Source organism: Prionailurus bengalensis, chromosome C1 (genome assembly GCF_016509475.1).
Source record: "Prionailurus bengalensis isolate Pbe53 chromosome C1, Fcat_Pben_1.1_paternal_pri, whole genome shotgun sequence".
NCBI lineage: Eukaryota > Metazoa > Chordata > Mammalia > Carnivora > Felidae > Prionailurus > Prionailurus bengalensis.
Window position 1 is genome coordinate 95,204,600 of NC_057345.1, and position 13,629 is coordinate 95,218,228.

The following is a 13,629-nucleotide window of genomic DNA, read 5'->3' on the forward strand; positions in this document are numbered from 1 at the left end:
TCACATTTTCCATTGGCTTGCTCTGCAGAGGACTCTTCCAGGCTTTACTGCCTAGGAATTCAGGAGCCCTCAAAACAACCCCAGGCTCCTATACTGTTCAAAGTTGAGGACTCTAAAATGTTTGTTAGTGTGGATCCTGACAGTCTACTCTTCAGAAGACACCAGCAGCTATTTTCCATTGAGGTAACCAGCAGCCATCACTATGGTGGACTCCCCAGAGAGGATGTAGAAGAATCAGGACCAAGAAGGAAATTCATAGTGATTAATGAATACATTAAAAAAAACCTCAAATTAACAACCTAACTTTACAATTCAAGGAACTAGAAAAATAGTAATAAACCAAATCCAAAGTTAGCAGAAGGAAGAAAATAACAAAGGTTAAAGTCAAAGAAATAGAAAATAGCAAAATGATTTTTAAAAAACTAAGAGTTGGCTTTTTGAAAAGATAAAACTGACAAACCCTTCACTAGTCTAAGAAAACAGAGGGGAAACTCACTCAAATAAATAAAATTGGAAATGAAAGAAACATGAGAACTAATGACACAAATAAAAAGATCACTTTTCAGAATGGCTAAAATTAACAACTCATGGGAAAACAGATGTCAGTGATGATGCAGAGAAAGGGGAACCCTCTTACACTGTTTGTGGGAATGCAAACTGGTGAAGCCACTCTGGAAAACAGTAGGACGTTTCCTCAAAAACTTAAAAATAGAACTACCCTACCATCCAGGAATTGCACTACGAGGTATTTACCCCAAGGACACAAAAATACTGATTTGAAGGGATACACACACTCCAAAGTTTATAGCAGCATTATTAACAATAGCCAAAGTATGGAAAGAGCCCTAATGTCTATTGAATGGTGAATAAAGAACTTGTGGCATGAATATATATATATATATATATATATATATATATATATATATATAATGGAATATTACTCAGCCATCAAAAAGAATCAAATCTTGCCATTTGCCATGGCACTGGAAACTATTATGCTAGGTGAAATAAGTCAGTCAGAGAAATACAAATACCATATGATTCTACTCATATGTGGAACTTAAGAAATGAAACAAATTAACATTGGTGGGGTGGAAGAGAGAGGCAAGCCATCAGACAGACTCTTAATTATAGAGAATAAGCTGAGGGTTGCTGGAGGGGAGGTGGGTGGGGGGATGGGTTAAATGGGTGATGGGTATTAAGGAGGGCACTGTTTGTGATGGGCACTGGGTATTGTATGTAAGTGATGAATCACTAAATTCTATACCTGAAACTAAAAAACAGAAAGAAAGAAAGAAAGAAAGAAAGAAAGAAAGAAAGAAAGAAAGAAAGAAAGAGAAAGAAAGAAAGAAAAAGCTATTTATCTCAAAGCACTGGATAATCTAAAAGAAATGGATAAATTCCTAGAAACATAATCGACCACAGGTAGATCATGAAGAAATAGAATGTCTAAACAGACCCAAACTAGAACAGTGATTGAATCATTAGTCAAAAACCTCTCAACAAGGAAAAGATCAGTATGAAATGGTTTCACTAGTGAATTCTACCAAATATTTAAAGAGTTAATGCCAATTTTGCTCAAATTCTTCCAAGAAATTGAAAATGAAGTTATATTTCCAAACTCATTTTACAAGGTTAGCATTACCCACATACAAATGCCAGTAGAAGAAAACTAAAGGCCAACGTCCCTGATGAATATAGGTGTAAAAATTATAAACAAAATATCAGGAAACTGAATTCAAAAACACATTAAAAATATCATACAACATTACCAAGCAGGATTATCCCTGGGATGCAGCAAACACAATCAATAAATGCGATACATCATATTAGTAATATGAAAAGATAAAATCTATGATCATATGAATAGATCCAAAAAAAAGCACTTGACAAAATACATCATTTCATGCTAAAAAACCCTCAGTCAACTGAGTATAAAAGAAACATACCTGAACAAAACAAGGATTATATATGACAGTGTCACAGCTAACATCAAACTCAATGGTGAAATAATGAGAGGTTTTCCTCTAAGATCACCCTCACCACTCTTATTCTACATAGTACTGGAAGCCACAGATAGAGAAATTAGGAAGATAAAGAAACAAAAAGTGGCTTTCTGAGAGGGGCCAAGTTGGCAGAACAGCATGGAATATTTTTTTTGCGTCTCTCATCCCTGAAATGCAGCCAGATCAACACTAAACCATCTTGCACACCTAGAAAACTTATTTGAGGATTAACACAACAATCTGCACAACCTGAATCACAGAACTCAGCAGGTACGTGGGGCAGAGAGGTGAACCAGGGGAGAGAAGCCAAAGAGGGCAAGGAGCTGTTTTTGCTTGTGGAGAGAGGATGGAGATGGGGGGTGGGTAGGGAGAGTACAGGAAAGCATCCCACCCCCAACCGCCTGAAAGTAGCTGGAGAGAAGAGAAAAGCACACAAAGAAGTGAAGGAAAAAAAGAGAGAAAGGAGAAAGAAGAGGGTTTAAATTCCATTAAGACTCTAAACAGGGGGACCTCAGAGTCTGAAACTCTGTAGCTTGATACCTGATGGTGTTCTGGTAGGAAGGGCGAATCCCCAGGAGCAGAGTGAGGTCAGGAGGTCCTTGGGCCACAGAGGAGAGGAAGTTCCCCTGCTGGGAGGACATCTGGTAGAGGCTATGCAGACACCCACAGGCAAAGGTTCCAGCAGACCCCGGAGAACAACCACATTCACTGGTGCTGGAACAAGGTCATGAAGGGTGAAGCCTGGTGCCAGATATGTGTTGTGATTTTTCATAATCCCCGAAATGCTGGTGCTACATGATCGTGTGAACTTTTCCTGGGGCGGGCTGGCACCCAGCCGTGGTCTCTGGGCATCAGCAGCGACGTGGTCTCCCAAACGTCCCTGGGGGTGGGCCAGCACCCAGCCATTTCTCGGTGAGACCCTCCCCAAGAAGGTCTGAGTGGGTCAAAGATGCAGTCCCTCAGAAGTGAGGGGTCGGGAAACAGCCGCATTTGAGATAAAACTCAGGTGGGAGGTGCCGCCTAGTAACCTGGCAGCTTGGTCACAGACAGTCTAAAAGTGGAGTGTGGATGGAAGCTGGAGACAAAGGGCGTGTGCGGGATTGCTGATCAGGGAGAACAGATTTCTGATACTAGAGACTGGACAGCTGGGTGACACCATTCTCACCCCTCCCACACATGCGCAAACATACTTACATGCAACACAACAATCCACCGCAGTAGGCTAGAAGTGCCATCTGTGGAGAACAGAGCTGTCACACTAAGCCCCGCCCAGCTGGGCCAACCTCACTCTTCAGGAACACAAGTTTCTCCACCACAGGTTTCTCCGCCTGCTTAGTTTATGGACTATAAAGTGCTTCATAGTTTGCTTCTAGGGGAAACTGATGTAATTTCATTTGTATTTCAGTCTTTGCTGGTCCATCTATTCAATTTGTTTTCTTTTTCTTTTCTTTTGCTTGAATACAGAAAGAGAAAAAAAATTATTTTTATTTTCAATTTTTATAAAAAAATTTGTCTTTAATTTTTTTCTACTATATTTTTTACTTTTTTGTAAACTTTTCAAATTCTATTTTACTTCCATCATGTCATTTAATTCTATTTCATTGTATTCATTTTTTTCAAATTTTCAAACATTTTCCTTTTTTCTTTTTTTATCTTTCCCTTTTTTCACTAATCTATCAAGCCCTTTTCAACAACTGGACCAAAACACACCTAGGATCTAGCATAATTTATTTGATTTTTGTGTGTGTTGTTTTTATTTTATAATTTTAATTTTTTTATCTAATTCCTTTTCCTTCAAAATGATGAAATGAAGGAACTCACCTCAAAAGAAAGAGTAGAAAGATATGACAGCCAGGGACTTAATCAACAGACACAAGCAAGATGTCTGATCTAGAATTTAGAATCACAATAATAAGAATACTAGCTGGGGTTGAAAACAGATTAGAATCCTTTTCTGAGGATATAAAAGAAGAAAAAGCTAGTCAGGAAGAAATTTAAAAAATGGATAACTGAGCTGCAATCTCGAATGTATGCCACGGAGGCAAAGATGGATGCAGCAGAGCAGTAAATCAGCAATATAAAGGACAAACTTGTCCTCTAGGAGAATAATGAAGCAGAAAAAAAGAGGGAGACTAAGGCAAAAGAGCATGACTTAAGAATTAGAAAAATCAGCGACTCATTAAAAAGTAACATCAAAATCATATGGGTCCAAAAAGATGAAGAGAGAGAAAAGGGGGTAGAAGGGTTATGTGAGTAAATCATAGCAGAAAACTTTCCTAACCTGGGGAAAGACACAGACCTCAAAATCCAGAAAACACAGAGGACTCCCATTAGATTCAACAAAACTGACCATCAACAAGGCATATCATACTCAAATTCACAAAATAGTCAGGCAAGGAGAGAATCATGAAAGTAGCAAGGGAAAAAAAGTCCTTAACCTACAAGGGAACACAGATCAGGTTTGCAGAAACCTATCCACAGAAACTTGGCAGGCCAGAAAGGAGTGGCAGGATATATTCACTGTGATGAATCAGAAAAAATATGCAGTGAAGAATTCTTTCTCCAGCAAGGCTGTCATTCAAAATAAAAGGAGAGAGAAAAAGTTTCCCAGACAGACAAAACTTAAAGGAGTTCGTGACCACTAAACCAGCCCTGCAAGAAATTTTAAGGGGGACTCTCTGAAGGGAGAAAAGACAAAACAAAACAAAAAAGACCAAAAGCACAAAGACTAGAAAGGACTAGGGAACACTACCAGAAACTCCAACTCTACAAGCAACACAATGGAAAAAAGTTCATATCTTTCAGTATTCACTCTAAATGTCAATGGACTAAATGCTCCAATAAATAGACATAAGGTAACAGAATGGATAAGAAAACAAGATCCATCTATATGCTGTTTACAAGAGACCCACTTTAGACCTAAAGACACCTTCAGATTGAAAGTAAGGGGATGGAGGACCATCTATCATGCTAATGGTCAACAAAAGAAAGCTGGAGTAGCCATACTTATATCAGACAATCTAGACTTTAAAATAAGGACTGTAACAAGAAATGAAGAAGGGCATTATATCATACTTAAGGGGTCTATCCACCAAGAAGATCTAACAATTGTAAACACTTACGCTCCAAATGTGGCAGCACCCAAATATATAAATCAATTAATCACAAACATAAAAAAACTCATTGATAATAATACCACAATCGTAGGGACTTCAACACCCCACCTAGAACAATGGACAGGCCACCTAAACAGAAAATCAACAAGGAAACCATAGCTTTGAATGACACACTGGACCAGATGGACTTAACAGATATATTCAGAAAATTGCATCCTAAAGCAGAGGAATACACCTACTTATCCAGTGCACATGGAACATTCTCCAGAATAGATCACATCCTGGGACACAAATCAGCCCTAAACAAGTACAAAAAGAGTGAGATCATACCGTGCATATTTTCAGACCACAACGCTATGAAACTCGAAATCAACCACAAGAAAAAATGTGGAAAGATAACAAATACTTGGAGACTAAAGACCATCCTACTAAAGAATGAATGGGATAACCAAGAAGTTAAAGAGGAAATTCGAAAGCACCTGGAAGCCAATGAAAACGATAACACCACAGCCCCAAACCTCTGGGACTCAGCAAAGACGGTCATAAGAGGGAAGTATATAGCAATCCAAGTCTTCCTAAAGAAGGAAGAAAGGTCTCAGATACACAACCTAACCTTACACCTTAAGAAGCTGGAAAAGAACAGCAAATAAACCAAAAACCAGCAAAAGACAGGAAATAATAAAGATTAGAGCAGAAATCAATGCTATTGAAACAAACAAAAAAACACACACACAAAAAAACAAACCCCCCCCCAAAAAACCCAACAACAGAACAGATCAATGAAACCAGAAGCTGCTTCTTTCAAAGAATTAACAAAATTGATAAACCCTTGACAGTTTGATCAAAAAGAAAAAGGAAAGGACCGAAATAAATAAAATCAAGAATGAAAGAGGAGAGATCACAACCAACACAGCAGAAATACAAATTATAATAAGAGAATATTATGAACATTACACACCGATAAAATGGGAAATCTGGAAGAAATGGACAAATTCCTAGAAACATAGAAACTACCAAACCTGAAACAGGAAGAAATAGAAATATTTAACAGACCCATAACAAGTAAAGAAATTGAACTAGTAATCAAAAATCTCCCAAAAAACAAGAGTCCTTGGCCAGATGGCTTTCCAGGGGAATTCTATCAAACATTTAAGGAAGAGTTAACATCTTTCTCTTAAAGCTGTTCCAAAAAATAGAAATGGAAGGAAAACTTCCAAACTCTTTCTATGAAGCCAACATTACCTTGATTCCAAAACCAAAGACCCCATGAAAAAGGAGAACTATAGACCAATTTCCCTGATGAACATGGATGCACGAATCCTCAACAATATATTAGCCAACCGGATCCAATAATACATTAAAAAAATTATTCACCATGACCAAGTGGGATTTATGCTTGGGATGCAGGCCTGGCTCAATATCCACAAAACAATCAATGTGGTACATCACATCAATAAAAGAAAGGACAAGAACCACATGATCCTCCCAATAGATGCAAAGAAAGCATTTGACAAAATACAGCATCCTCTCTTGACAAAAACCCTCAAGAAAGTAGGGATAGAAAGATCATACCTGAGATCACAAAAGCCATACATGAAAGACCCAATGCTAATATCATCCTCAGTGGGGAAAAAGTGAGAGCTTTCTCTGTAAGGTCAGGAACAAGACAGGGATGTGCAGTCTTGCCACTGTTATTCAACATAGTACTGGAAGTCTTAGCCTCTGCAATCAGACAACACAAAGAAATAAAAGCCATCCAAATTGGCCAGTAGGAGGTCAAACTTTCACTCTTTGTAGATGACATGATAATCTACATGGAAAACCCAAAAGATTCCACCAAAAATTGCTAGAACTAATCCATGAATTCGGTAAATTTGCAGGATATAAAATCAATGCACAGAAATCAGTTGCATTCTTATACATCCAACAATGAAGACCAGAAAGAGAAATCAAGGAATCAATCCCACTTACAATTGCACCAAAAACAATAAAATACCTAGGAATAAATCTAACTGAAGAGGTGAAAAATCTATAAACTGAAAACTATAGAAGGTTTATGAAATTTATTGAAGAAGACATACAAACAAAATGGAAAAATATTCCATGCTCCTGGATAGGAAGAACAAATATTGTTAAAATGTCAATACTACCAAAAGCAATCTACATATTCAATGAAATAGCTATCAAAATAACACCATCATTCTTCACAGAGCCACAACAAACAATTCTAAAATTTGTATGAAACCAGAAAAGACACCAAATAGCCAAAGCAATTTTGAAAAAGAAAAACAAAGCTGGAAGCATCACCATCCTGGACTTCAAGCTGTATTACAAAGCTCTCATCTATCAAGATAGTATAGTACTGGCACAAAAACAGACACTCAGATCAATGGAACAGAATAGAGAACCCAGAAATCGACCCACAAATGTATGGCCAACTAATCTTTGACAAAGCAGGAAAGACTATCCAATGGAATAAAGACAGTGTCTTCAGCAAGTGGTGCTGGGAAAACTGGACAGCGACATGCAGAAAAATGAACCTGAACCACTTTCTCAGACCATACACAAAAATAAACTCAAAATGGATGAAAGACCTAAATGTAAGACAGGAAGCCATCAAAATCCTCGAGGAGAAAGCAGGCAAAAATCTCTTTGACCTTGGCCACAGCAACTTCTTACTCAACACGTGTCTGGAGGCAAGGGAAACAAAAATAAAAATGAACTAGTGGGACCTCATCAAAATAAAAAGCTTCTGCACAGTGAAGGAAACAATCAGCAAAACTGGAAGGCAACTGATGGAATGGGAGAAGATATTTGCAAATGACATATCAGATAAAGGCTTAGTATCCAAAATCTATAAAGAAATCATCAAACTCAACACCCAAAAACAAATAATCCAGTGAAGAAATGGCCATGAATAGACACTTCTCCAAAGAAGTGTCTCCAAAGAAGACATCCAGATGGCCAACTGACACATGAAAAAATGCTCAACATCACTCATCAGGGAAATACAAATCAAAACCACAATGAGATACCACCTCACATCTGTCAGAATGGCTAAAGTTAACAACTTAGTCAACAACAGATGTTGGTGAGGATGTGGAGAAAGAGGATCTCTTTTGCACCGCTGGTGGGAATGAAAACTAATGCAGCCACTCTGGAAAACAGTATGGAGGTTTCTCAAAAACTTAAAAAGAGAACTACCCTACAACCCAGCAATTGCACTACTAGGTATTTATCCAAGGGATATAGGTATGCTGTTTCAAAGGGGCACATGCACTCCAATGTTTATAGCAGCACTATTGACAATAGCCAAAGTATGGAAGGAGTCCAAATGTCCATCTATGGATGAATGGATTAAGATGTGGTATATATATACAATGGAGTATTACTCGGCAATCAACAAGAATGAAATCTTGCCATTTGCAACTACGTGGATGGAACTAGAGTATTATGCTAAGCAAAATTAGTCAGAGAAAGACAAATATGATATGACTTCACTCATATAAGGACTTAAAGATAAAAAAAAGATGAACATAAGGGAAGGGAAGTAAAAATAATATAAAAACAGGGAGGGGGACAAAACATAAGAGACTCTTAAATATGGAGAATAGAGGGTTACTGGAGGGGTTGTGGGAGGGGGGATGGACTAAATGGGTCAGGGGAATTAAGAAATCTACTCCTGAGGGGCGCCTGGGTGGCTCAGTCGGTTGAACGTCCAACTTCGGCCCAGGTCATGATCTCGCGGTTCATCAGTTCGAGCCCCGCATCAGGCTCTGTACTGACAGCTTGGAGCCTGAAGCCTGCTTTGGATTCTGTGTCTCCCTCTCTCTCTGCCCCCTCCCCAGCTCATGCTCACACTATGTCTCTGTCAAAAATAAATAAACTTAAAAAAAAAAAGAAATCTACTCCTGAAATCATTGTTGCACTATATGCTAACGTGGATGTAAATTAAAAAATAAATTATTTTTTAAAAAAGAAATAAAAAGCATCCAAATTAGAAAAGAAGAAGTAAAATTGTCATTATTTGTAGGTGATATGGTCTTATATGTAGAAAATAGTAAAGACTTAACCCAAAACCTGTAGAACCAATCAAGCTCAGGAAAGTTGCACGATATAAAATCAACATAGAGAAATCAGTTGTGTTTGTATACTCTAACAATGAAATATATGAAAAAAGGAATAAAACTATCCTATTCATGGTAGCATGAAAAACAGTAAAATACTTAATAATTTAACCAAGGAAGTGGACATTCAGCACAATGAAAACTACAAGACTTTGATGAAATAAGTTCAAGAAGACACAATAAATGGAAAGATATCCCATGTTCATGGTCAGGAGAATTAATATTGTTAAAATATCATGCCACTAAGTATATTTATAAATTCAATGTAATCCCTATCAAAATCATAAAGGCAATTTTCACAGAAAGAGAAAAAAATAATTCTAAAATTTGTGTGAAACCAGAGAAGACCCCAAATATTCAAAGCAATTTTGGGGGGAAAAAACAAAGCTGGAGACATCACACTTCATGATTTCACACTATAATACAAAGCTCTAGTAATTAAAATAGTATAGTACTGACATAAGAATAGACACTTAGACCAATGGAAGAGAGCCCAGAAATAAACCCCTGCAGATATGGTCAACTAATATTTGACAATGGTCCAAGAACACTCAATGGGGAAATGAAAGCCTCTTCAACAAATGGTGATGCAAAAAGTGGATCATCACATGCAAAAAAATGAAATCAGAACGCAATCTTACAGCACTCATTAAAAATAACTCAACATAAATTAAAACATAAACATAAGACCTGACATTGCAAATCTCCGACAAGAAAACACAGAGAAGAATTCACTTGGCATTGGTCTTAGCAATGATTTTTTTTTTTGGATATGACATCAGAAACATAATCAAGAAAAGCAAAAATAAACAAGTGAAGCTACATGAAACAAAAAAACTTCTGCACAGGAAAAGACAAAATCAGCAAAATGAAAAGTCAACCTACAGAAAAGGAGAAAAAATATTTTCAAGCCATATATTGCATATGGGATAATATCTAAAATATCCAAAAGCTCACGCAAGCCAATAGCAAAAATCAAATTAAAAATGGGCAAAGTAGGGGCGCCTGGGTGGCTCAGTTGGCTAAGTGTCCAGCTTCGGCTCAGGTCCTGATCTCACAGTCCATGAGTTTGAGCCCCACATCAGTCTCTGTGCTGACAGCTCAGAGCCTAGAGTCTGCTTCAGATTCTGTGTCTCCCTCTCTCTCTCTGCCCCTCCCGCACTTGCACTGTCTCTCTCTGAAAAATAAAAAAATGTAAAAAAAAATTTTTTAATGGGCAAAGTAACTCAATAGGTATTTTTCCAAAGAAGACATACAAATAGATAACAAGTACATGAAAAGTGTTCACCATTACTAATCATCAGGAAAATCTAAGTCAAAACCACAATAAAATACTACCTCACACCTGTTAGAATACTATCATCTAGAAGATAAAAAATAACAACTGTTGGTGAAAATGTGTGGGAAAGGAACCCTACCTAGTGCACTATTGGTGGGAATGTAAATTTGTACAGATACTATGGAAACCAGTATGGAAGTTCAAAATACAAAAAATAGAGTGATCATATGATCCAGCAATCCCATGATCGCACAGTTCGTGAGTTCGAGCCCTGCGTTGGACTCTGTGCTGACAGCTCAGAGCCTGGAGCCTGCTTCAGGTTCTGTGTCTCCCTCTCTCTCTGCTTCTCCCCTACTCATGCTCTGTCTCTCTCTCTCTCTCAAAAATCAATAAACATTAAAAAAAAATTTAAACCAAAATCTGTACATTTCCTGAGCAATTAAGGGAAATTCAAAAATTTTTATTCCATTTATTTTGATTTGTGTATTTTTTCATATATTTTGCTTCTGCATATATTTTAGGCCTAGGCAGGTGTGATTGATAATGATGATGATGATTTTGTACAATCAACAGTAATTTAGACTTACTCATTTATATATCCATTCTGTTCCTGTTTATTCTTTAATTTCTAATACTGCCTCTGGAATCTTAACTTTGCACAAACAACCCCCTTTAATATTTTCTTTAGTGAAGACCAAATGGTGAAATTTCTTGGCCTTATAGGTCCAAAAATGTTGCTATTTTTACTTAATCTTGATAGATTGACTTGATAGACAGGTTTAAGTTGGCAATTATTTTCTTTTAGTTCTTTGAATACATTATTCCATTGCATTCTGATTTCCATCATCTCTGTTAGCAAGTCACTTGTAAATGTTATGTTCCCCCCCTTTTTAATGTTTATTTATTTTGAGAGAGAGAGAGAAAGGAAGAGACACGTGTGCATGCGAGTCAGGGAGGGGCAGAGAGAGAGGGAGAAAGAGAATTCCAAGCAGGCTCCACATTCAGCACAGAGCCCTATATGGTGCTCGATCTCACAAACTGAAAGGTCATGACCTGAGCTGAAATAAAGAGTCAGACACTTAACCGACTGAGTCACCCAGGTGTCCCATGTTCCCCCTTTAAACACAATGTTTCTTCTCTTTGGATGTTTTGAAGACTTTCTCCTTGTCATTAATTTTTACTAGCTTTGCTGTAATATACTTACATATGTTTTAATTTACCTTCATAAATTTATGTTTATAAAACTTTTTTTTTAATTTGCAGATTGATCTTTCTTCAATCTTCTAACATCCTTCAGCCACATCTCTTTAAGTACTGTTCAGCCCCATTCTCTCTCCACCCTGTTCTTCACTCCAATCAGTCTTTTTCACTATGTAGTCCACGTATCTCTTATGGTCCTTCTTCTGACATCCATCTTTTTGCTTCTCTATGGCATCACTGTAATATTTTCTTTTGACAAATTTTTTACTCTCTTTTCCTTTACATCTTATCTATTAAGTGAATATTATTTTCAGGTATTATGTGTCTTAGCCTAACAAATCCATTTGTATGGTTTTAAAGTCCATGTCTGTGAACTCCATTATTTGGCTTTCTTGGTTATCTAAAATAAGTTCTTGGTATTTTGTCATCCCCCCTCACCTGCCCATATACTCATCTGGTTGTCAGATATATTAATGTGGTATTTCACTTTTTTTTAATGTTTTTGAGAGTCAGAGAGTACAAGTGGGGGATGGGGACAGAGAGAGAGGGAGACCCAGAATCTGAAGCAGGCTCCAGGCTCTGAGCTGTCAGCACAAAGCCCGTCACAGTGCTCGAACTCATGAGCTGTGAGATCATGACCTGAGCTGGAGTCGGACACTTAACTGACTGAGCACCCAGGCGCCCCGTACTGTGATATTTAATGTGAAAAACTGTAGATATAATTAGAGACTCTGGGTGATGGGACCTTTCTCCAGATCGGATTTGCTCATGCTTCTGTTAGGAAGATAGGCTAAAGGAGCTGGAGATCCCACAGTAGGCGGACTCATCTAAGGAATATATGATCTGAAGCTTGGCTTCAAACTGTACAATGGAAATTCTACATGTACCTCAGCCTCACGCCTTTCAGAGTCCCGACTGAAAGTGGGTTATTGCCCAAGGTCTCACCTCCTTCCTAGGGCCAATTACTGCAGTATTTGTCAGTGTACTACTATTGACTCCACAGAAAGTGATGCTTGGTTTTGTACCACGTCAGCACCTCCTTTCAGAATTGGCAATTCCTATAATTTGAGCAAAAAGCAGCATCGATGACAGGCTCGCTTCTTTGAGCATTCCTTCTTTTTAAAGTTTGGCTTCCAAATTTGCCAGTACCTATGCAAATCTTCGATGCCTTTTAACAGATTTATGATTTTTAGTATAAACCTTATTGAAATATAGTTCACATAAATGTGTTCATTATAAGTGTAGAGTTACATGAGTTTCGAAAACTATGTACAGCAATGTAAACACTACCAGAATTAGGAAGTAAAGGTATTCCATCATTCCTCAAAATTCTTTTTGCAGTCAATCCCCTAACACCCAAGTCCCAAATGGATTTGTCTTCTATAATTACAAATTACAATTTGCTTTTTCCCTTTTCTGAAATTTCATATGAGTGGAACTGTATTAACATACGTTCTCTTTTGTGTCTAAACACGTTTAGAACTTCATCTATATATTTACATATATCAGAAATTTGTTTCCTTTTACTGATTAGCATTCCATTGTGCAGATATATCACAATGTGTTCATTCATTTACCTGTTGACAGACATTCACATTATTACCAGTTTGTAATTATTATTAATACAGCTGCTATGAAATACCAATATAAGTCTTTTGTGGACAAAAGTTTTCATTTACCATGGGTAAATATCCAGTGGACTCATATCATAATTGTAAATTTGAGTTTATAAAAAACCATCAAAAATATTTGAGTGGTTATAAATTTTACATTAACCAGAAACATGTGAAAATTCTAAGTGCTCCATATTTAGCAATATTTATAATTGTCAGCTATATAATTTTAGTAATTCTGGTTGGTGTGCAGTATAATTATATTGATATTTCAATATGCACTTCTCT